Source organism: Vicugna pacos, chromosome X, assembly GCF_048564905.1.
Source record: "Vicugna pacos chromosome X, VicPac4, whole genome shotgun sequence".
In the NCBI taxonomy this organism is placed as follows: Eukaryota; Metazoa; Chordata; class Mammalia; order Artiodactyla; family Camelidae; genus Vicugna; species Vicugna pacos.
Genome location: NC_133023.1, coordinates 9,883,402 through 9,907,249, shown reverse-complemented (window position 1 = coordinate 9,907,249; position 23,848 = coordinate 9,883,402). Strand labels below are relative to the sequence as shown.

The window sequence follows — 23,848 nt, the reverse complement described above, 5'->3', positions numbered from 1 at the left end:
TTATTTCTCCTCTTCTATTTCTTATTTTGTTTATTTAAGTCCTCTCTCTTCTTCTTGGTGAACCTGGCTAGAGGTTTGTTGATTTTGTTTATCCTTCAAAAACAAACAGCTTTTGATTTTATTGACTTTTTTCTATTGTTTTTTAATCTCTATTTTTATTTCCTCTCTGATCTTTATTATGTCCTTCCTTCTGCTGACTTTAGGTTTTGTTTGTTATTTTTCTAATTCTTTTAGGTAGTAAGTTAGGTTGTTTATTTGAGATTTTTCTTGCTTTTTGAGGAAGGCCTGTATCACTATGCACTTCCCTCTTAGGACTGCTTTTGCACATCCCATAGATTTTGTATGGTTGCATTTTCAACTGTCATTTGTCTCGAGGTATTTTTTTTATTTCTTCTTTGATTTCATCATTGACCCATTGGTTTTTTAGTAGCATGTTGTTTAGTCTCTAGTAATTGCGTTTTTGCTCATTTTTTTGTTTTGTGGTTGATTTCTAGTTTCATGCCATTGTGGTCAGAAAAGATGCTAGAAATAACTTCTATCCTCTTAAGTTTGTTGAGCTTGTTTTCTGTCCTAGTATGTAGTCTATCATAGAGAGTGTTTCATATGTGGTTAGAATGAATGTGTATTCTGTTGGGGGGTTTTTGTTTGTTTTTTGTTTTGGATATAGTGTCCTGTAGATATCAATTAAGTCTAACTGTTCTATTGTGTCATTTAGGATCTCTGTTGCCTTATTGATTTTCCATCTGGAAGCTCTGACCATTGATGTCAGTGGTGTGTTATAGTCTCCTACTATTGTTGTAGTTCCACCAGTTGCTCCCTTTATGTCTGTTAGTATTTGTTTTATGTATTTAGGTGCTCCTATATTGGGTGCACGTATGTTAATGAGTGTAATATCTTCTTCTTGTATTGATCCTTTTATTGTTATATAATGTCCTTCTTTGTCTTTCTTTATGGCCTTTGTTTTAAAGTCTATTTTGTCTGATATGAGTATTACTACCCCTGCTTTCCTGTCACTTCCATTTGCATGAAATATCTTTCTCCATCTCTTCACTTTCAATTTATGTGTGCCTTTCACCCTAAAGTGGGTCTCTTGTAAGTAGCATACTGAAGGTTCTTATTTTATTATCCATTCTGCCACTCCGTGTCTTTTGATCAGAGCATTTAGTCCATTGACACTTAATTATTGATAAGAATCTATTGCCATTTAAAACCTTGTTTTCCAGTTGATTTTGTATTTCTTCTTTGTTCCTTTTTTCTTTTTCTTTTTCCTTTTGTGATTTGATGGTTTTCTTTTGTATTACACTTGAGTTCCTTTCTTTCTGGTTTTTGTTAATCTAGTGTATGTTTTTGATTTGTGATCACCCTGGTTTTCAAGTATGTTAACCCATAATTATATCTGTTTGCTTTAGACTGATTGTCATATAAGCTCAAACACATTCTAAAAACCCTGCATTTTCTTACCCCCCTCCCCAGCACTTTGTGATTTTGATGTCCTATTTTACATCTTCATGTTTATCCTCTTGCTGTTCATTGTAGTTATAATCACCTTCACAAAATTGTTTTGATTTTTTTTAAATCTATATATGGCTTATTTACTGATCTTTGGTCCCTTTATATATTTGCCTTTCCTACTGTGATCTTCTCTTCCTTATAGATTCTTTCTTCCTTTCTATTTAGAAAAGATTTTTCAATATTTCTTTTAGGATTAGTTTAGTATTGCAGTATTCTTTTAGTTTTTGCTTGTGTGGGAAAGTCCTTATTTCTCCTTCTATTCTAAATGATGATCTTGATGAGTAGCATATCCTAGGTTACAGGTCTTTTCCATTCATGATTTTGAATATATCTTGCCACTCCCCTCTGGTCTGCAAAGTTTCTGTAGAGAAATCAGCCTTATGGGGCTCTTTAAATAACATACTCTTTATTGGCTGCCTTCCTTATCCCTCTCACTTCCCTACTCCCTTAGCGTTTTCAGGGATTACCACGCAAGTAAACTAATTGTTCTCAACTATTTACCTCAAGGTCTTCTTCTAGAGCAGAGGTCCACAAACTTTTTCCATAAAGAACCAGACAGTAAACATATTAAGCATTGCAACTACTCAACTCTCGTGCAAAAGCAGACATAAGGTCATAGACCGTACATAACAAATGGACATGGCCACATGCTAATAAAACCTGTTATTTACAAATTCACGTGGTGAGCTGGATTTGGCATATGGGCCAAGCTATAGTTAGCTAACCCCATGATCTAGAAGAATCAAGCTATATTATCTCCTGTACAGTTCTCTAGAGCTGTGTAACAAATTACCACAAACTAACTTAGCATCTTAAAACAACAAAAATTTTTTATCTCACAGTTTCTGTGGGTCAGGACTCTGGGCACAATGTAACTGGGTTCTCTGTTCAGGGTCTCACAAGGCTGAAATCAAGGTTTTGGCTGACCTGCACCCTCATCACAGGCTTGGAATACTCTTTTCAGCTCACTAATTGCTGGCATAATTCAGTTCCTTGCAGTTATAGGACTGAAGTCTCAGTTTTCTTGTTCTCTCTCATCCAGGAACCATTTTCTCCTCCCAGAGGCTGCTTGTCACTCCCTTCCATGTGGCCCTCTCCACAATATTGCAGTTTTCTTTAAGGCCAGAAAGAGAATTCTTCTTTTTAAGGGCTCATTTGATTAGGTCAGTGCCCCCCCCCCGATAATCTCCCATTTTTATTTGCTCAAAGTCAACTGATTAGGAAACTTAATCACATCAGCAAAATTCCTTTTCTTTTGCTATATAATGCAACCTAACCACAAAAGAGATGTTCTGTCATATTCACAGGTTCTGCCTGAACTTCAGCAGAGGGGATTATACGACGTGTGTACACTAGGAAGCAGAAATCTTAGAATTCTGCCTACTACACCCTTTGTAAATGGAATGGAAATTCTATCCTGTTATGGAAATATGAAGAGGGGAGAACAAGTGCCACCTCCATACAACAAACAACACCTGTTGAGCGTGTACTATGTGCCAGGTGCTGCACTAAGCAATTTGCCTGCATCAACTCATTTCATTCTCACAGCAACTCTGTGAGGCAGGTCCCATTTTCATCCCATTTATAGGTGGTTAAGTTCTGTAGAGTGACAGAGTTAGCATGGAGTGAGGTAAGACTAAAACCCAGAATCCCAATTCCATAGTTTATGTTCTTAACCACTTTTTCATACTGCCTTGCCTCTGAGAATTTACATATAATTCTCCACACCCCCAGCACAAGCCATCTAATGCAAGCACTCTCATGCTGCATCAATTTCTTAATATTTCAGATCTGGCCAAGTAATCATTAAACCTTAAAATTAAAAGTCAAACAGTAGTCACACAGAGAGGGTTGCGGACGAACCTTTTCTTTAACTGGAATCAACTATGCCAAATATGGGTGAAAACTCAAGATTCACGTTGGAAAAATGATATATGAAGTGTTGCCTTCTTCTTGCTTACATTCTCAGATGAAACAGTGGCATTGGAAGTCATTAAGGAAGGGGGAGAGGAAGGAAACCACTGTCATTAAAGCACCTACCATGTGCAGTGCAGTACATCCCTTATTTCTTTTAAGCCTGATCTCAACCCTGGAAAGCTTGTTATTAGTCCTCTTTTGTAAATGAAACTATGCTTAGAAAGCTTGAAAAGGCTGCGCATTGTCACCTGATGTCTGTTTCCCTCTTCTTCTTGAATAATAGAACACTGGATTCATTCAGGGTGAAAATGCGATCAGCTAAAAGACCTCATTTCCCAGTCTTCCTTGCAGCTTGGTGTGGTCACATGACGATGTTTTGGCCAGTAAAAGCTAAGCAGAATTGTTGTGTGGGACTTCTTGTGAGGCTGCTTACAGAAAGCTAAACCACTCAAGAGTTACCGTTTTTGACCTTTCTTCCTTACACCTTCCAGCTATTCTGGAATTCTGGCATCATTGTGGGAGCTCCAGATGCCACCTTGAATCTTGAGGTAACCTTGAGATGGAAGCCACTTGCTAGGAGGATGGAGCAGGAAGGTACAAGGGCTTAGGTTCCTGATGATCATGGTGCCACTATAGCAGCCCTGGAGTGTACAACTCAAGAATTATTATTATCTTTTTGAATTGCCTTTTGTGGAAGAGGAAAAATCCTCTATCTCTTTTAAACCACCATTGTTTAGGATTTGCCTTATATATAGCTTAATAACTGGTGGAGAGGGATTAAATCACTTTACCTAGGTTGCCCTGTAGTAATAGATTGAGAATGAAAACCTGGCTCTCTCAGTCTACAGTATGCTTGGGGCTAACCATTTCTATCTTTTGGTTGGGATTCCAGCTTCCAGAGGGCTCTGTCAGCTCTGCTGAAGACACTGCCTTACTGAGATGGAAAACCATCGGAGAATATTGAATAGATGAGTAAAATTTGCTCTTCCATTTTATGAGCATCCCTGTGGCTACTTGGTGGAGAACAGACTGTAGGGAGTGAGGGGTAGAAGCCAGGAGGCCAGTGCCTGAATGGTTCCGTTACTTCCCACTTCACTCCTGGAAACACATTCTTACAGCTATTCAAACTAGATATATGGGAAGAAGCTACATTCAACACAGAAACGACGTCTTTAGAAGCTAATTTCTTTCTGATCATACTCACTGCAGAAAAGTTGAGAAAAACAGAAAGATATGTATGGGAGAAAAAACTGACCGATATGCTACCTCCCAGATACAACTCCTGTTGACATTTTGGTGTGTTGCCCTCTTATCTGTGTGGTTTTATGTAGCTAGTTCATAATATGCATATCCATTCATATTCCACTTGATCTGTTAACCTCATATAATAAGCATTTTACCAGTAAAAGAATTATTTATTCTAATGGAAGCATAATATTCTATTTTAGGGCTGTCTAAAATTGAACTCAAGCAGTCCACTAAATAATTCATCAATGAAGATTTTATGCATAAATTTTGATCTGCATTTTAGATTTGCTTTCCATAAGACAGATTCCAGAGGCAGAACTAGCAAGGCAAACAGAATGTATTTTAGGTTTTTGATGCTCACTGTCAAATGGTTCTTCAGAAGGGTTGTACCCTATATAAATCCCCATAGGTTTACTAAAGTTATAAATGACCTTTAAGAAAAAATATGTATCCTTCGTTAGCATCATCCTCTTAAAGAAAAAAAAATTTAAATGAGAAAGTGTCAGAATTTCACACATCATACGCCTAGCAGAGAGGGTGAAAAATCAGATTCTGAGTATGAAAGAATTATTAGAGTTTCTAGGCCAAAGCTGCAGTTAAATTATGATCCATATGAAACCAAGTGCATGTGGGGTACGCTTTATAGGCAGAGAAGCAGTCATCACTAAATATATGTGGTTGCTAAGAGACTAAACTGGGGACTAAGAATTAAATTTAACACATTCTCCTCAGATTGAGTTATTCCAGGACTAGCCTTCTCTTGTTTCTAAATGGTATGACATGGAAACATTTGTGACCAACTGGTATTCAGCCAGAAGGAAAGAAATATGTGGAGAGAGGAGAGAAACAGTAGGAAGATGTGGGTTCTAGAACAATTCATTACTTCCTTACTCTAGCTCACTCACTTGACCCTTTGAGTCGAGTAAAGCTGGAATAATATTGCCTGTCTTATCTCGGCTACCTCACAAAGCTTTTTATGAAGGTCAAATATGGCAAAATGATTGACAACCGAAGAGTGTTAGCACCGTGTTGAAGTCTCAGGTGCACTGATCAGGATACAGATATATCATGAAGTGCTTTAGTTCCTCTCACTGGGTTTGTCTTGTGTTCAATTACAGCAGATTCAACGAATCCATTCAAAAAAGATGCTCATGCAAGTCATCGTTTTGAGCCCCCGATGAGACAGAAATTTCCTAACGGGTAAGAATTGCATGTCTTCCACCCATGTGAGTAAGTGTCCAAAACCCCTGTCTGATCTCCCTTCTTAACGGTGTGTTCTAGATGAGAGCAAGATGGGGGCCCATGTAGCAATTTCTTCCTTTCCTGCATCTGAGCCTACCCTACCCCCATCTTGCTATTCTATCCCCACCCTGAGCTGCCAGGCAAGCTACTTCTCAGCCCTCAAGTCTCAGGAAAGTCATCTCTTCTAGCACGAATACAGATGAAGCCATTATGTACTTTGGTTCCAGAAACATAGTGATAAACCAACCTCTCTGTACGGACACATTACTTTGTACTATATACTCAGATGTGTTAATGCGTACATATAACCAGTATTTCCTTGGTCACACAAAATGTTGAGCATAGCAACAAGTTGAGGTTGCTGAAGCCTGATGCTAATTAGACCAAACTTTTATATCTAAATCAGACTGAAGCATACTCCGAAGAACAGGAGCTTTTAAAATCTGGTCCTCCTAAATCCTCTACCAGAGATTGAATTCAGTGGTTCTCAGTTGTCTGGTGATTCTATAGCAATGGAAACTCTAATAAATACTGATGTCTGTGGACTACCCACAGAGATTCAGACTTAATTCATCTGTGTTAGGACTTGGGCATCTGTACATTTTAAAAGCTCCCCGGGGGGATTCTAAAGTGCAGCGAGGCTGAGAACCGCTGCTCTGAAAGTGTCTAAGGTTGAGATGACTGATCTAACTAATTAAAGCTCAAGGCCGAACACTCTGGGCTTCCCGGACATCTGCATAAAGTCTCTTTCTCTCTCCCACGCTTTCACTCTCTTGTTCCCTTGCTCTCTCACTCTGTCTTCTGTTTATCCAATAAATTGCTTTGGAATGACTCTGCTGTTTTTCAGCCAATCCGGTAAGAACTCCAGTCCTGATGGTTCACATGGAAGCAACCTGAGATCTTTAAAGCCTAGATAAATCATGGACTGTGAAAGGAGGAGACAAGCCGTTGGGTTCCCTTTCCTACTTCAGTTTGTGTCCCATGGGTGGCCTTGTTAACGGGAGGGGACAGAAGCCTGGAGAAAACACTGCCATACTGAGACTCGCCAAACCTTCATAAAGTTTCACTAATGGAATCGGGTACGGACCCCGTGTGATACCATCTGACTCCCATGTGGTGGATGTCACAGAGCCAATAAGTATCCTAAGACTCTTGGAACCAGGCAGTTTCTGCTGTTTTGTTTTAAATCCCGAGATCCTAAGGAGCCATGACTCTTGGGGTGAAGTGCAGGCAGGACTGAGGTGTCCCGGTATCAGTGACTCAGAAGCGCTCTTCACAGAAGATCATCCTTGCATGAAGTGAGTTAGTCGTGGTGCTTCTTCAAAAGCCAACCTCTGATTGTAAGTTTCTGGAGGGCTGGGTTCCTGTTTCCCGACCCTCGCTGTCTGTCACAAGACTAAAATAACATGGGTGCCTCCCTGGTGCCATGTTGCTCTGGGAGGGGCTGTGCTCTGCTGGGGCGTATTGATGAGCCAGGAGGTCCCGAAGATTTGGGGCTGCAAGCCTCCAGCATCCCTACACCAATCGTCTCCCTGACAACCAGCATGTCTGCATGACTGATGAATATTACTTAGAAAGCTCTGAGCTCAACTCTTCTCCCAGAGCTGCATTAGCCTGAGAACTCATTCAGCTGGTACTCCACTCCACTTTGATTGCTACAATCAGGGCCTCAACCACCGTGAGGATGAGAGAAGTCACAGCCCGGTCAGATCATGATACTTTTCAGAAAACATCAAATAGAAAAATTGTACCATGCCTTTTATCTCAGTATCTTGGGTCCTTTTTTTTTTTTCCTATTTCTTTTATCGTTGTTACATCATATAACCAAGATTTTTATGCTAAAAAATAAAAGCTCCAAGAGGATGCTGTTTCTGCCATTTCCACTCTATGAAAGTGAAGAAGCTGATGCTAAGGCTCCTGCTGGAAGGAAGCCCTTTCTCTACTTTCATTGCGAGGTTCTCAAAGCAAGATAATGAGGATTCCTCAAGGTCATGATGTTCCCCTTCTTCCCCTGCAAAAAAATCAGCTGATTCTCACATGGATACATTTAGTATAAGTCCATGAAAGAGATACATTTCCTGGAGCCTTATCCTACAGCATCCTTTCTTGCTAATTCTGAAACAAGCCATTCCCCCAGACAGATAGACCGAATTGCATCGGCTGGCCTGACTCCACATCCCCCCGTGCCAGGGCTGAACCCCGAGAGCGCCAGTGGGGACCTCTGGACTTCCACACTCATTTCTGAATTTGATACCGCACCAGCTTTTCGGCTCCCAGTTTCTGTTTTTGCGTCGGATTTTGGTTTTACTGGTCTGCCAGAAATAAGCCAGGATCTTTACAGGATAGGGAGGCTGTAGAGTTTTAGGAAGCTCAGCCATGATGAGTTTTAAGAAAACTGTCAGACAGAGCAATGCATTGGTTTCCTTCTGTCTGATCCTGAATTTAATTCCAAGTTTTTAGACTATTGAATCAGCCTGAATTAAACAGAGACCTGTATAGCTTTGCAGACGTCTCTCGAACATCCCTTCATCGTGAACCAGGCATCCATATGTGCAAAAAAGCCACCATCTCCAGTTCTAAATAGATACAAATTTCCCAGAACTCACTTGGCCGAATTTTACAACACACACAAAAAGAAAAGACAAAGGAAAGAAAAGATGGAAAAAAACCCAGCAAAGAATTCAGCCCTTCCTCCCTCTTGCTATTCTTTGAATTCTGTGCCTATCATTTTTCTTCTGATCATTTAGTGGGAAGGCTAGAAGATTAAAAAAAAAAAACACACAAATGGAAAGCAGAGGCGCAGGAAGGGAAGAGGGAAGAGGCAGAGAGGAAGAGCCAAGCAGTGCGGCGACAGAAGCGGCAGCCCCCGCGCCTGCTGCTCCCCACTTCTGCCGGCAGCCCCGCCAACCGTGGTGCCCCGCAGCCGCGTGAGATGGTGCGAGCTGACCCCGCAGCCGTGCCCACTCGTCCGGGCCATAACGTAACTCAGTTCCACAGACATTTACAGACGCCCTTCTTTGTGTATATGGAGCGACAGCCTCAGGCCTTAGGAACTTGCAGGGAAATGGGGAGACGAGGTGTTAACAGAGAAAATCATGTGCGGAAGCGCAGAGTGAAGGCCAAAGTGGTGTGGGAGGGCAGGATGCTCTGGGGGCGGTTGGGGAGCAAGGTGAGTGATGTGGGCTGATGCAGGAGAGAGGTGGGTGGCAGGGATGTGGGTGGGCAGGAAAGAAGGGGAAGTATCTGCTAGATCCATCTTTCTCCTGACTTTCTCCATTATGTGGCAGGGGGCCTCTGGGGGACAGTGCCCTTACTTTTCTTCAGATGCTCAGCTATCATTTTAAATCAGCCTGGATCCATGTGTCATTAGTGAAAGGTTCGCCACTTTTCTTCAGAAGGAACCATTTGTCCAACACGTGGGACATTCCTCTTTCCTGTCAGTGTGGGGCTAATTGCATGAAAATTGTATTACTTTTTTTGCAGTAAGACCTTCTTCTGCAGTGGATTTCACCAGGCTCGGCCGGTGGACTCATCCTCCTATTTGGGGTATCACACTGTTGTTTGTAAGATAATCCTGCTAAAATGGGGATGGGTGATCCCTTCTTTTTCCCATTCCTCTATCTCTGGAGATGTGTGTTTGGACAGGAAGGCTAAGAGGGCACAGGAGAGAGCAAATAAACTCTCACTGGTGCCGTTGGTTCAGTTCACTCACTGTAAGAATCAGGGCCTCAGAATCAGACGTGCAAACAAATGGTCTGCTTCTGCTCGGGGACTCCATTTTAAAATGCTGCTTAATGGCTGAATTTAGCACACACGCCTGCCTGCACACACGCACGCACACACCCGAAACTGATAGTTGAAGACCAAAAGCAAATTCCTAAATGCCATAGCTCCTTTAATGTGTAGGCTAAAAAAGGTGTACCAGTGAAGATGACCCACAGACTAGGAGGAAGTCTTTGCCAACAATGTATGTGACAACTCAGTAATAAGACAAACAGCCCAACTAAAAAAATGGGCAAAGAATCTGAATAGACATTTCTTCCAAGAATATATACAAATGAGTAATAAATAATGAAAGGCAATACCATTAACTATGAGGATGATGCAAATCAAAACCACAATCAGATGTCACTTCCCACCTACTAGGATGGCTAAAATATAAAAGATAGACAGTAACAAGTGTTGGTGAAGATGTAGAGAAAGTGGAACCTCCACACGCTGCTGGTGGGAATGGAAAATTGTGCAGCCACTTTGGAAAACAGTCTGGCAGTCTCTCAAAAAGTTAAACACAGAGTTACCTGCGTATCACCCAGCGGTCCCACTCCTAGGTATCTACCCAAGAGAAATGCAAACATATGTCTTCACAGAAATTTGTACATGGATGTTCGTCGCAGCATTACTCATATTAGCCGAAAACTGGAAACAACCGAGGTGTCCATCAAGAGATGAACGGAGAAACGAAACATAGTCTCTCTATCTAATGAAATAGTCAGCCATAAAAGGGATGAAGTACTGACACAGGCTACAACATGGACAAACCTTGAAAACATTATGCTGACTGAAAGAAGCCAGTCACAGAAGGTCACGGCACATTGTATGATTTAGTTTATATGCAATATCAGACTAGGCAAATCTCGAGACAGAAAGTACATTGGTGATTATCAGGGTGGGTACTGTGGGAGGATGCTTGAGGGACAATTGGAAGTGAGTGCTATTCGGTCGAGGGATTTTGTTAGAGATGATGAAAATGTTATCAAATTGATTGTGTTGATGGTTGCTAGTTAATATCACTGAAACTGTACACTTTCAAAAAGGAGGCACCAGAAAAAAAAACCTAAATTTTTGTCCCACTTTTGCTTTCTGACAGGTGTGACAAAATGAAGGGACAAAAATCAAAGGACAATGACTCGAGCACTGCTACCTTCTAATATGCACCATCAAAACAGTTAAAATTGGTGCCCATCTATTTTCAGGAGCCAGTCCTGTGGCCGTAAATGACTGTGGGGACACACACGTCTCATAACCTACTTTGCTGTGGAGTAATGCTGACAGCCGAGGACACTGTCTCGGAAGGCAAGAATCCCAGGTTGGGAGTGAGTGGTCCCTCACAGCAATGTTACCAGGTATCTCCTAGAGCCAGAGCCATCTTCATGGGCTGAACCCAGGCCAAGCTGTTCAAGAGACAAAGGTGAGACATTATCACTCTGTCACAGAATGTGGATGAAAAAGATTACATTTCTGTGCTCCCCAAACAAGTTTACACGTGCACATGCACACACACACACACACACGCACGTACACACTCAATAGCATACCGCTGGTTTCTTAAAATGTGCTTTTTTGAGTGTTTATTACCAAGGACCCAGTAATTCCACTTTTGGAAATCCATTCTAAAGAAATAGTCTTCAATTCAGACAAAAGCTATAAATGTGCTCAAAGACATTTATCACAATATTCCTTCAATCAGTGAAAAATTGCCCCAAATTGGGGAATGGTGAAATAAACCATTCCACTCTCATAAAGCCACTGAAATAATGACAGTAAAATTGTGTTTTTTAGACTATGTTCAGTGAAAAAGCCTTTTAAAAGAATGTCGAGTGTGTTGTGGATCGACAATGTAGGTGTGTGGAAATGTACATGGATAAAGTAGCAGGGACATCAGCATGTTGGGACAGCAGCTTGTCTTTTTCTTTTCTTTTTCCCCATTTTTTCCATAAAGAGCTTTTATTACTTTTAGGATAAAATATATACAGTTGGCTCTCCATATCCTTGGGTTCCGCATCCTGACTGAAGATCAAGAAGAGGTTCCTATAAATTGGTACCATGGACAGCCAGGTAGCCAAACTTCCCCCTAGGGTTTTTCTCCCCCACAAAGATGCTTTTATTCAAGTATATAAGCTTGAGAAAATGTCAATTTTCCATATAATTACTTCACCACATTTAAATTTTAAAAAATTCTGGTAAGAACACTCAGAGTGAACAGAAAGGCCTTCTTTTTTTTTTTTTTTTTTTTTGTCCCTGTGAAGTGACTTGACTTCAGTTCACGTGTCCCTGGAACCAAAGCATGATTCCTTTCCTTTCTACAAATTGCCCCTCAGCTGTTGGTTTTCACAGAATAAAGCCATCAAGAGTTGGAGCTCTTTTCTGTAAAATGTACAATACTCTCTCCCTCTCCCCCAAGGGCTTTCATTAGGCGATAGCTCACCTGAGCCTTCTCCAGGCCGTCTACTGGACCACAGTGTGGAGAAGCTGTTCTTTCTGTTCAGCATCCATCGGGTTGCTTACGGCCTTTGTATGCTGCTCGTGGAATCGCCGCGGTGCTCGCATAGGGGTTTATTCATTTCCTTTCACTTCCATAGCAAACTGCCACAAAGGGAGTGGCTTAAAACAACACGAGTTTATTCTCTTACAGTTCTGGAGGTCAGAGGTCTAAAATCAAGGTGCTGTGTTCCTTCCTTCAGAGGAGCATCCTTCCTCCCTTGTCAGAGAGCATCGCTCCCACCTCTGTTTTTGTCCTCACATCTCCTTCTGTCTGACTCTGACCCTCCTGTCAACATGGTCACAGGCTCTGGGAATGAGGATGTTGACATCTTTGAGGGGCAGGGGGCATCACTGAGGCTCTCACAGTAGTCTGTTCACAACCCATAGCTACTTGCCCCTTGATGGATTTGTTCTTCCTTTCTATTAATAGCTTGACTGACACCCAGAGTTAGCCAGAGTCAGAGTTACCAACCGGAGCGTGGTGTTTTGTTGGTTCATGTAAGCACACTGTGTCAGTTGTCTATTGCTACATAACTAATCACCACAAACTTAGTGGCTTAAAACAATACAAATTTGTTATTTTATAGCATCTATAGGTCAGGAGTCCAGCTGGGGCATGGCTGGATTCTCTGCCCAAGGGGTCTCACAGGCTGAAATCAAAATGTTAGCGGGCCTGCACTCCTTTTTTGGAGGCTCTGGGGAAGAACCTGCTTTCAAGTTCATTCACTGAGGTTGTTGACTGAATTCAGTTCTTTGTGGTTGTAGGACTGAGGTCCCCATTCCTCACTGGCCGTCAGCCGAGAGCCCCTCTCTCAGCTCTGGAAGGTGGCCCATGTCCATTCTCATCCGATTTCTGCCATCTTCCAGCCAGCAAGGGCAAGGTGAGTATTTCTCAGCCTCCCATCTCTCTGCCTTCCTTTCCTGCCTTGCTCTTCTCCCACTGGCCAAAGAAAGCTCTGCTTTTAAGGGCTTCTGTTCAAGTAGATGACTTAAGTACTGTCCCTTTTCCAAGTCACCTGTGCCATACAGCATAACACAATCATGAGAGCCACGGCCCATCACACTCACAGGTTCCGGCACCTAGGGGATGTGGAATCGTGGTGGGGGTGTGGGGGGCATTTTTAGAATTCTGTGTATTTCACTCACACACACACACACACACACACACCTTTGCGTCCTCTCACCCCTCATTTTGGAAGTGACAAAAGGAAGCCTCAGAGAGGAGGACTGACTGACTCTAGCAGATGCCATGGGCGCCCACCATGTCCCTGGGGTCCGACCTTTTCAGTGTTCTCTGGCCAACTTCCAGCTGCCAGTATCCACATCTCTTTGCCTGAGCCCTTTCTCCAAAGCCAAGAAAGATAACTCTGCCTGGATCTGAGGACATATCACTCCCTGCAAACAGTCCCAAAGCAATGACTACATAGCAGGTGGATAAATACCCCAGCTCCCTCAGCCCTCGGGCTAGACACATTTTACACCAGGGCGGTGTGAGCTCGGCACCAGCAGCACTGACTGCAGGCCAGCAACGTCACCCAATCACCCGAGTCTTGTGACAATACAGATTCACAGGCCCCGCTCCAGACTGGCTGAATCAGAAGCCTGTTTTAACAGCCCTCCAGGTGATCCTGGTGTGCACTACAATGTGAGAAGCACTGCTCTGATTGGAAGAGAAATAATCCATCGGTAGATCATAACGAAGCCATCCCGTGTGGCTTTAGAGTCAGAATGGCTGCCTCACATGGCTCTCATCACGTATGAGCTGTGTGAGTGTGGGCGAGTCACGTATGTGCCTAGCTCTCTGGTTTCCTCAGGCTATGTAATAGGTATGACCAGTAACACTTACATTCATAGGATTGCCTGAGGAATCAACGGGGCAATCTGTGTGAAGGGCCTAGAGCAGCGAAGAGCTCATTCAACAGGACCCTCAGGGAGTCCTGTCACTCACCTTTGGAACTGCGTGGGTTAACAGGATGCATAACATAGTGGGATCCTAAACACTGGTCCACTGGCTTTCAGGTAACACAATTACACGTTGACAAGGACCTGGTTAGATACTGCCTGTGAAAGGCTGAATAATGCACACCCCCCAAAATATGTCCACATCCTGATCCTTGGAAGTTATGAATGTTACCTTATATGGCCAGTGGGACTTTGCAGATGTGATTAAATGAAGGATCTTGAGATGGGAGATTATCCTCATGGGCTCAGTGTAATCACAAGGGTCCTTATAAAAGGGAGGCAAGAAGGTCGGAGAGAGAGGTGATATGCTGTCAGAAGGAGAGACTGGAGTGTTACACTTTGAAGTCGGAGGAAAAGGCCACAAGCCAAGAAATTGACAGGTAGCCACGGAAAGCTGTAACAGGCAAGGAAAGGGACCCTCTCCTGGAGCCTCAAGAATGAACGCAGCCTTGCGGGCTTCTTGGCTTTATCTCAGTGAAACTGATTTCGGACTGCTAAGCTCTAGAACTGTAAGAGAATACATTCATATTGTTCTAAGCCACTGAGCTTGTGGTGATTTGTTATGGCAGCGAGAGGAAACTAACACACTGCCTTGCCCAGTCCATCGTTAGCTGGCATCAGAATCACCCAGAGCCCCCGGCCCCACCTCTGAAGTGTCTGATTCAGGAGGCCCAGGATGAGGCTATGAATCTGCATTTCTAACCAGCTCCCTGGTGAGACCGATGCTGCTGGTTCCAGGGCCACTTCCTGAGGGGCAGTGGCTCCAGAAACTTGTTAAAATCCATATTCCCCGGTGGATAACTTTTGATTCAGGAGGTCAGGAACCTATATTTTCACAAGCGTCCTGAGCTGATTGTACCAAGTGGCTGCCAGGCACACTCGCGCACACAAACTTACCCTGAGTAGCCCCGAGAGTAGGAGCTCCTTCTTGTCTGGCAGGCCAGTGACAGAGAGAGACTCTGCAGCCCCCTCCCACCTACTAATTCTTCAATTCATTACACAGAGGGCATCACTCACTGTGCTTCTGAACCGATGAACCCGAATGACCATCAGATTGGTCTCTGGGCCACAAGGGCTTTGCCCACTGGCCATGCAGAAGAGACATTCACAGAGAGCATGGGCTGCCCCTCTTTGGGACCACTGGACGCACACTGTCACTTGGACTCATCCTCCCGAAAAGCAGAAGGGGCTGGGAAGAGTGCACCCAAGGCCGCGCCGCCGCTGGCTCTGTCCCAGGGAAGAGCGCGAGGGGCCCGCCCAGCACTCTCTGCACTGTCGGCCTGGTCAGCACGGAGGGAGTGTGGCAGGAGGAGGGAAAACCTGCCAAACGGAGCCTGTTGTCAGCCTGGGGCTGGTGGGAATCGGAGGAGGAAATGGAAGCAAAAAAAAAAAAAAATTGAGGAGGCGAAGGAATAAGAAAAAGAAAATCAGAAAAAGACAGATTGAGAACAGTCAGTGATAATGAGTAAGATGTGGGAGCGGCAGGGGAGACAACTGCTGTGTGGTCCGAGCCAAGGACAGGGTGGGCGTGGGAGAGCGAGTCTGTGCAGCCGGTGGCTTCTGTCAAAGCGTGCGGGCTGCACCAGCGCGCTCGTCCCCCACCTCAGATGCCCCTTTCTGCACGCGAGGCTGCGCCTGCTCCCTTACCCCCACTGTGGGCAGCCACGCGCTGCTGGATGGTTTGGCTTGGAAGAGAGAGCTCTCCAAAGGAAAACTGAAATTAATACTGGCTCTAGAACTTCACTCAAGAAATAAATCCATTTCTTGTGATAAAAGCTTTAGGGAATGAGACAACCAAAAAAACACCGTTGGATGCTAACAGAAGGGGAGTGTTGTTGATATACGTCTAGGTACACACACGTGGACCCAGCCATCCATCATCTCCCTGGTCGCAGAGCGGAAGCGGGAGGGCGCTGTCCAGTGGGAAGAGGTTCTGGGGCCACACAAACATGCCCACACACACAAACTAAAACGCACCGAAGCTTTCTGAAGATGCCAAGCCTAAGGAGTGAAGATGAGGTAGGATTCGCCCACACCGGGTCTGCCCAGGGCCGCTCCAGCTGCTGTGTGCTGGTGGTTACCGTTTACGGCGCACTTACTGGAAGCGAGGCCGCACACTCCACCTCTAAGTGCATTAACTCATCGCATCTTCGTAACACATCTTCCAAGAGACGCATGATTCCTCTCCCATTCTGCAGGAGAGGAAGGCCCCTTACAGCAGGTCAAGTGACTCATTTGAAGTCTCCGCAGCTTCCATGAGACCAGGGGCAGGACTTGAACCCAGATCTACTTGACTTCAAACGCACACTATTAGCTGAATCACCGGGTCACACCTCTCAGCTGTGCATATTTTGTCGGGGCAGACAAAGGGCCACCCACCAGCGCCCCGTCATCACTTGCCCTTCTTACTAGGATGTGACATTTAACTTCTCCAAGGAGGGAACCTGACTCCAGTGGGCCAGCAGAGAGGTGAGATCAGACAGCGGGCATCAGGAAGATGTCAGGAGGTGCATCCCCACGGACCTGGCCCTGAAGACGGACGCAGGACGCTAAGCTCTAGCCAGGGGAGGCAGAGAAACCCTATGCACAGCTGCTGAGAAAGGCACCTCTTCCCCAGAGGAAAAGGAGCCTGGCTTTTTAAAACGGCCAATCTGCTCCCACCACCCACACAAGACTCCTTAAGAAAGTGGAAACCAAACGCAGAGAGAGGATTAATCGTACCTCACCAGCTGCACGCCTACATATTTTTTTCCTGGCCCTTGGCTGTGGCACAAAGACACACACACTCAAAGGTTGATTAGCAAATTGGCTCCTAAATGGCATTTTGCTTGATAAGTTTAAGTCAGAAAACCACTGTTTTCAAATGCCAGCATGGCAGGCAAACGGAACGGTGAGGGGTAACGGGCGTGCTATTCAGTGGTGAAAAATAATGCAGTGCTTTATAATTGCTTCAGAATCAATCATTTGACTGTACAAAGGAAAAAATTAACTGAGATAAAATTCCCTTTTGGGGATGTAATTATGCTTATTCTAAAGCCATCATTATTCATTTTACATATTGGGAAACTATTCCCCAAATATGACCTGTTTGGAGATAGAGAGCGACTTCAATGTCATTCTCTTAAGGGATTTTGATTCTGTATCTCAAATGCAATTGCATTTTAAGAAAGCAAAAGAAATGTAACAGTTTTTAGAATTCGAATTAAGGCTTTTGATTGCCTTGTTAAGGAAAAAAAAAGACATTCTTTAGGTGTACTGATTTGCTAATCTTTTATCCTTGTATGTGCTCAACTTTTATTTGTGACCCACAAAGCACAAAGGATTTTTTTTTTACATTTTTTATTGATTCATAATCATTTTACAGTGTTGTGTCAAATTCCAGTGTTCAGCACAATTTTTCAGTCATTCATGGACATATACACACTCATTGTCACATTTTTTTCTCTGTGATTTATCATAACATTTTGTGTATATTTCCCTGTGCTATACAGTGTAATCTTGTTTATCTATTCTACAATTTTGAAATCCCAGTCTATCCCTTCCCACCCTCTACCCCCCCCCCCCCGGTAACCACAAGTCTGTATTCTCTGTCCATGAGTCTATTTCTGTCCTGTATTTATGCTTTGTTTTTGTTTGTTTTTGTTTTTTAGATTCCACATATGAGCGATCTCATATGGTATTTTTCTTTCTCTTTCTGGCTTACTTCACTTAGAATGACATTCTCTAGGATCATCCATGTTGCTGCAAATGGCATTATGTTGTCGGTTTTCATGGCTGAGTAGTATTCCATTGTATAAATATACCACATCTTCTTTATCCAGTCACCTGTTGATGGACATTTAGGTTGTTTCTATGTTTTGGCTATTGTAAATAGTGCTGCTATGAACATTGGGGTGCAGGTGTCATCCTGAAGTAGATTTCCTTCTGGGTACAAGCCCAGGAGTGGGATTCCTGGGTCATATGGTAAGTCTATTCCTAGTCTTTTGAGGAATCTCCATACTGTTTTCCACAGTGGCTGCCCCAAACTGCATTCCCACCAGCAGTGTAGGAGGGTTACAAAGGATATTTTTAAAGTCATGATGAGACAAAGAAGGGACAAAAACTGGAGAGAAGTCTGGTTGGGGGCAGATCTGATGGCCGAGAGAAGGCAGAATATCTACCTCCTAATTTGCTTCCGCCTTTGACAAGGAGCAAAAATTGAAAAGAAAGAACAAAATGTAAAGCAGATACCATAATGAAAACAGAAACTGAGGATAACTTGAATGTGGAAAGGAGAAAACTACTGAGCAGTTATTATTGAAATCCTCCTCCCAACCCTGCAAGGAGTCTATTGTCTTCAGTTTGCAGATTGGGAAACTGAGGCTCGGCTCCTAAAGGGCCAAGGGGAGGTTTGATTCCAGGTTTGTCTGCTCTTTCTATTCCTTCCTTGATTCATTCAACAAACATAAGTGAAGGACTGAGGATGAAGAAAAGAGGGAAAAGAGTCCAGCTGGTCCTTAGGGCATCTCTCGGTGAGCTGGGAATGAACACCTGTTCCTTTATCCTGAGTTTTGATTTCCAGCCTGTCAGTTTACATCTCTGGACTCTTCAGGGCTTTGTAGATATGATCACAGACATTCTGAGTCATGTGAAGATGTACCAGGAAACTGAATTGAAGCTGGAGTCTCCATCTTGAATAAAGGGAGCGAAAGAGAGAGGAGAGAGAGAGAGTGATTTGACCACTCACAGCAATAAGATAAATAGTAAGCCATGTGTTTTCAAATACTCTCTTATGAGCCTCCTCCAAATTCCACATGGTAGCACGGGCCAGTGGCATTCCTATTTGCCTTACAATCGTGAGGAAAAGGAGTTAGGTCCCTTGCCCGAAAGAAAACAGCAGGCCACCTAGTCACTGTGCCACATGTCTGCACAGATGCTGGTACGGTAGGCGGGAAATGAGAGCGCCAAATCCTAACCACAAGACCACCAGGGGCGGTGGTAGATGGGAAGGGAAACTGACAAGGAGTCACTGTGGGCACCAGTCACCAAGTTCTAGTTCTAATCATGCACGAGTCTGGTAACCATGGCTGACGCACTACACCGGTCCCAGCCTCGCTGCTCTCTTCTGCACAATTTTGATAATGCTGACTCTGCCTACGTCTATTTCATGAATCCACTGGGGGATTATTTGGCGACAGGTAGAGTGCATCTACAGATGGAGAGTCACAATTGGGATCTCCAAGCAGTTTTAAAAGAAAGACAGGGTCATACGGAAGCAGATATATTAAGTCATAGCAGTTCCCACCCCCATTCCCCCGCCCACCTACAACTTCATTGCTTTCCTGGATAAAGCTTCTAGATGGGAGGACAGGGGCACGTTCCACACCCTCTCTGGATTTCAGGAATCGCTGAAGCAGAGGGATGGCCATTCACAGGAGAGGAGAGAAGGAGAGAGCCCTGAAACCATACTGTATGCGCAATGAGAGCAGCAGAAATGGTTGTCCCTGCCGGTGTTCCTAGACCTTGGTTTCAATATGGCATGAGAACTGGCTCCTTCTCCACGAGACAGTTTCTGGGCATTGAAGTATGCAGGGGTTGCGTGACTGCTACATCTGCTTCTCTTTCTGGGGTTTAGATGGGCTTTGTTCACATTGCATTTGGGAAATCACCCTGTGAACAGGTGCCTACCCCAGCTGAACAGGTGAATCAACCTGGAACTTCGTGTGTGCTAAACAGATGATGGCCTTTTTCCACAACAGAAGTTGTTATTTCCTTGTGGACAACATACAGAAATGTGTGCTGGGTGTCAACACGATCAGGGATTACCCAGCTGGCTGAAAACAGTCACACTCAGAGAATGCTGATCAATGAGCTGAGGTCAACTTGTGGAAGAAGGAGTGGCAGAGTCAATGTTTTTATCCACAAGATGGATGAACATCAAGAAAGAATATTCACCAAAACTAAGAGGAGTAGTTAATATGTTGGGTAGAAGAATCAAAACTCAGAAGGATACATATAAGATGTCATAATATTTATTATACAAACAAGAATTTCAAAGCTCCTTAGGTTCAACATTCTATAAATTCAAGTGGAGGAGATATTCATTCATTTAATAAAAACTTGAGCGTCTGATACGTTCTGTGCATGGAGGTTAAGCAGTGATGAAGATAAACAAGGTTCCTGGCCACCAGGAGCACCCAATCTATGGGGTGAAACTGACAATAAGAAATAAACACATTCATGATGAGATCATTTTAAGTAGTAGCCAAGAAGACTGAGAAGTTACGTCCAGCCAAGTAGAAGGAAAACCAGAAGTGTCTGGCTTCCTGGATGCTGAGATAAGAATGTGTTTCTAGAAGAATGGAGGCGTCCACTGCCAGGGTCCCACCTTGCCTCCCGGCAATGACAGTTTCAGCAGAATGATGGAGACACAAGGCTTATCAGAACAGACATCAGGCAGTGGGAAGTGAGGAAGTGCAGGCAAGTATGGCCAACTCTCCCCAGAGGTTCTGCTAAGAAGGGAAGCAAGGAAATAAGGCAGTGGCTAGAACATGTGTGTGAAGCAGTGGGAATGATCTGGGTAAAAGGGAGATATTGATGATACAGGAGAGACAGAAGACTTACTGTAAGAAGAGAGTCCTGGGAAGGAGATGGGACATGAATTTTAAAACCACGTTCAGAAAACTTTCAGACTTTAGCTAGCCACAAGTTCCAAGTCTCATGCGGTTCCTCCAAATATTTTTCATTCATTAATCAACACATTTCATTTACTCCCACTATAGTCATGGCCCAATGGAGGAGAAAAATACATTCATAAAATCTGAAGTAAATTGCATCTGTGGTAGGTCCTAGAAAGGGGAGGTGGGTGATGCATTGAGACTGTCAATTAGGGGTGTTTGACCTAATGGGGAGGTCAGGGAAGGCTTCCTTGAGGAAGTGATGCTCATGTTTTGGGCCAGATGATGGGTGGGCTCTAGCCAGGCAAGGAGGCCGTGGGGAATAGCATGTGCAAAGGCTCTGCATCAGGAGAGTGGGCCTGTGAGAGCAGTGAGGCTGGAGCCTGGGGGATGGGGGCATGCACTGGGAGGTTAGGGTGGGCCTAGGCAGAGCCTCAGAGGCCACATCAAGGAGGTCTTAAAAAACAGATTACCTAGAATACCACTTCACTCCCACTAGGATGAATATCATTTTTAAGAAATGGAAAATAAGTATTGGCAAGGATGCCGAGAAATCGGAGCCCTCAGACACTGATGTTGGGAATGTCCGGTGGTGTGGCCGCTGTGGAAGAGACCAGGGTGGTTCCTCGCCAAGTTAAACCCAGAATTACCACGTGGCCCAGCAGTTCCGCTCAGTACATATACCCCAAAAGAACTTAAAGCAAGGACTAGAACAGACACGTGCACACCAGTGCTTACAGCCGTATCATTCACAATAGCCAAAAGGTGGAAAGAACTCACATGACTGAGGGATGAATGGATAAACAAATTGTGGTCTATCCAGACAGTGGATATTTTTGGTTATTCTACCCATATGATGGCTATTCTATTCGTACAATGGAATGTTAACCAGCTACAAAAAAAGGGAATGAAACACTGGTACCTGCTACAACCTGATGCTAAGTGCAAGAAGCCAAGATACAAAAGCCACCTATTGTATGATTCCAGTTACAAGGAAATGGCCAGGGTGGGAAGGGATAAACTGGGAGTTTGAGATTTTCAGATACCGACTGGTATATATAAAATAGATAAACAAGTTTATACTGTATAGCACAGGGAAGTATTTCAATATCTTGTAGCTTACAGTGAAAAAGAATATGAAAATGAATATATGTATATCCATGTATGACTGAAGCATTGTGCTGTACACCAGAAATTGACACAACAGTGTGAATTGACTATACCTCAATGTAAAAAAAAAAAAAGAAAATGTCCAGAATAGGCAAATCCATAGAGACATAAAGTAGTTGCCTAGGGGGATGGTAAGTGACTACTTAAAGAGTACAGAGTCTCCCTGTGGGCTGGTGAAAATGTTTTGGAACTGGATGGTGATGATCTTTGCACCACGTTGTAAATGTCCTAAATGCCACTGAATTCTACACTTTAAAATGGTTGATTTTATGTTGTGTGTATTTTGCCTCAATAAAAACAAACAAACTAAAAAACATATTACTCTAAGTATGTAATATGTATTTCAACTCAAGGGAAGAAAGAGTGCCCAGCTAACGAGCTGCAGGCTTACATCTTCATTGGAGCCCACTACTTGAAGAGGAATTTTGCAAAATTAGAGCATGTCTGTTGTAGGACCACCGGGATGCTGAGAGATTTTTAAAACTTTCATCATGAAGAACAGTCAAAGGAACCTGACCCAGCTTAGAATGAAAGGAACCTCCTGCAGCGATAGGTGATAGAGGTTCAGAGGCACACAGTCACTTGGAATGGAGAACATTTTAATAGTCACATTTGTTGGGAAATAACAGTAGTGAGCTTCCTGTCCTGAGAAATATTCAAATTTACCGGAATTGCTGACAGCCACGGACAGGACATGAGGGATTCCTGAATGCGGATGACTAGACTGACTGAGTTATAAAGTGCCCTTTAACTTAGAGATTCTGTGACATGTTTTCAAGAATCAGTGGGGAGGAGAGAAAGGAAAATTCTAGTGCAAAGCAACATTGTTTTCCAAGAGGCTGCCCAAAACATTGTTACCAGGCCAGTGGCAAGTGTGAGATGGCTAAGAGAAATCATTGTCAGCTAATGAAGATGCTGGGCTAATTAAATAATTTTGAGCTCTGTACATGGATGTATTTTAAATTTCCTCTGCAAAAGCAAGGACACGCTGTCAGATTGGTTCTTTTCTTTGGTGTTTGCTGTGAGTTCCTGATGCCTCCCTGTGAACTCTGATCTACATTCATGTATGTGGGTAACTGAGCCACAGACCGAAAGCAGACTGTCCCTTGAAAGACCCAAGCATCAGAGGTGGCCAAAATCCAGACTTACGGACTGAAATGCTCAGTACAAACCAAAGGCAAACCACTTGCTGATCTCGCTACCTCACCAAAAGACAATGGGAAGTGACCTGTGTTTTAAAGGCAGGATCCGCTTTCACCAGCTTTTGAATCCAGGCACTCCCTGCTCCACCGAGATGCTCTGCCGTTTTCTATTTTACCTGCATCCTCCTCCCTTTTAGCTGCGACTCTCTGACACATGGCAGGATGTGGCCATTTCCCCTGTTCTCTAAGTCATAGCTGGACTGGAGACGGATTCTGAAAGGACCCTTTCTGAGGCTTTGCATTAGTTCCTTGTAGACCAGCAATCTTACAATCCAGGAACATTTTCTATGGATGGACAGATTTGCCATGTACTCAGTATTCAACCTGGGGCACACGACCTCACATCTCCAAGACCCAGTTTCTTCATCGAAGGAAAGTTGAGGAAAGGTCAGGATGCCATTAGATAACTAGGAAAGTGTGAGAGGGAATCTCCAGACCTCAGCCCAGCTCAGGAGAGGACCAGGAGCATAGAGAGCTGGGACACCTCCATCTGTCACCTGCAGGTGACAGGAAGAGCCACTCGAGTCACAGAGGCTCTGTTTTCTCCCACCCTGGGGACGATTAGCTCCTTCAACATCTGGCAGGCAAAAATCGCATCTTCTCTTCCATCCCAAAGTTGAACGTGGCAAAATGTAGGAGAAGGCAAAGGTGAACATCTTGGGGTGCTTTTGCCTTTAT

At 43.8% G+C, this 23,848-nt stretch overlaps 1 long non-coding RNA gene across 1 annotated transcript; it reads left to right on the top strand.

The window, feature by feature from the left end:
- The first annotated feature begins 9,222 nt into the window (after nt 1-9,222).
- Nucleotides 9,223-23,002, top strand: LOC140691995 (uncharacterized). Its single transcript, XR_012067594.1, has 4 exons — nt 9,223-9,465; nt 10,893-11,107; nt 12,946-13,061; nt 15,146-23,002. It is a non-coding gene; the product is annotated as an uncharacterized lncRNA (long non-coding RNA).
- Nucleotides 23,003-23,848: the final 846 nt, after the last annotated feature.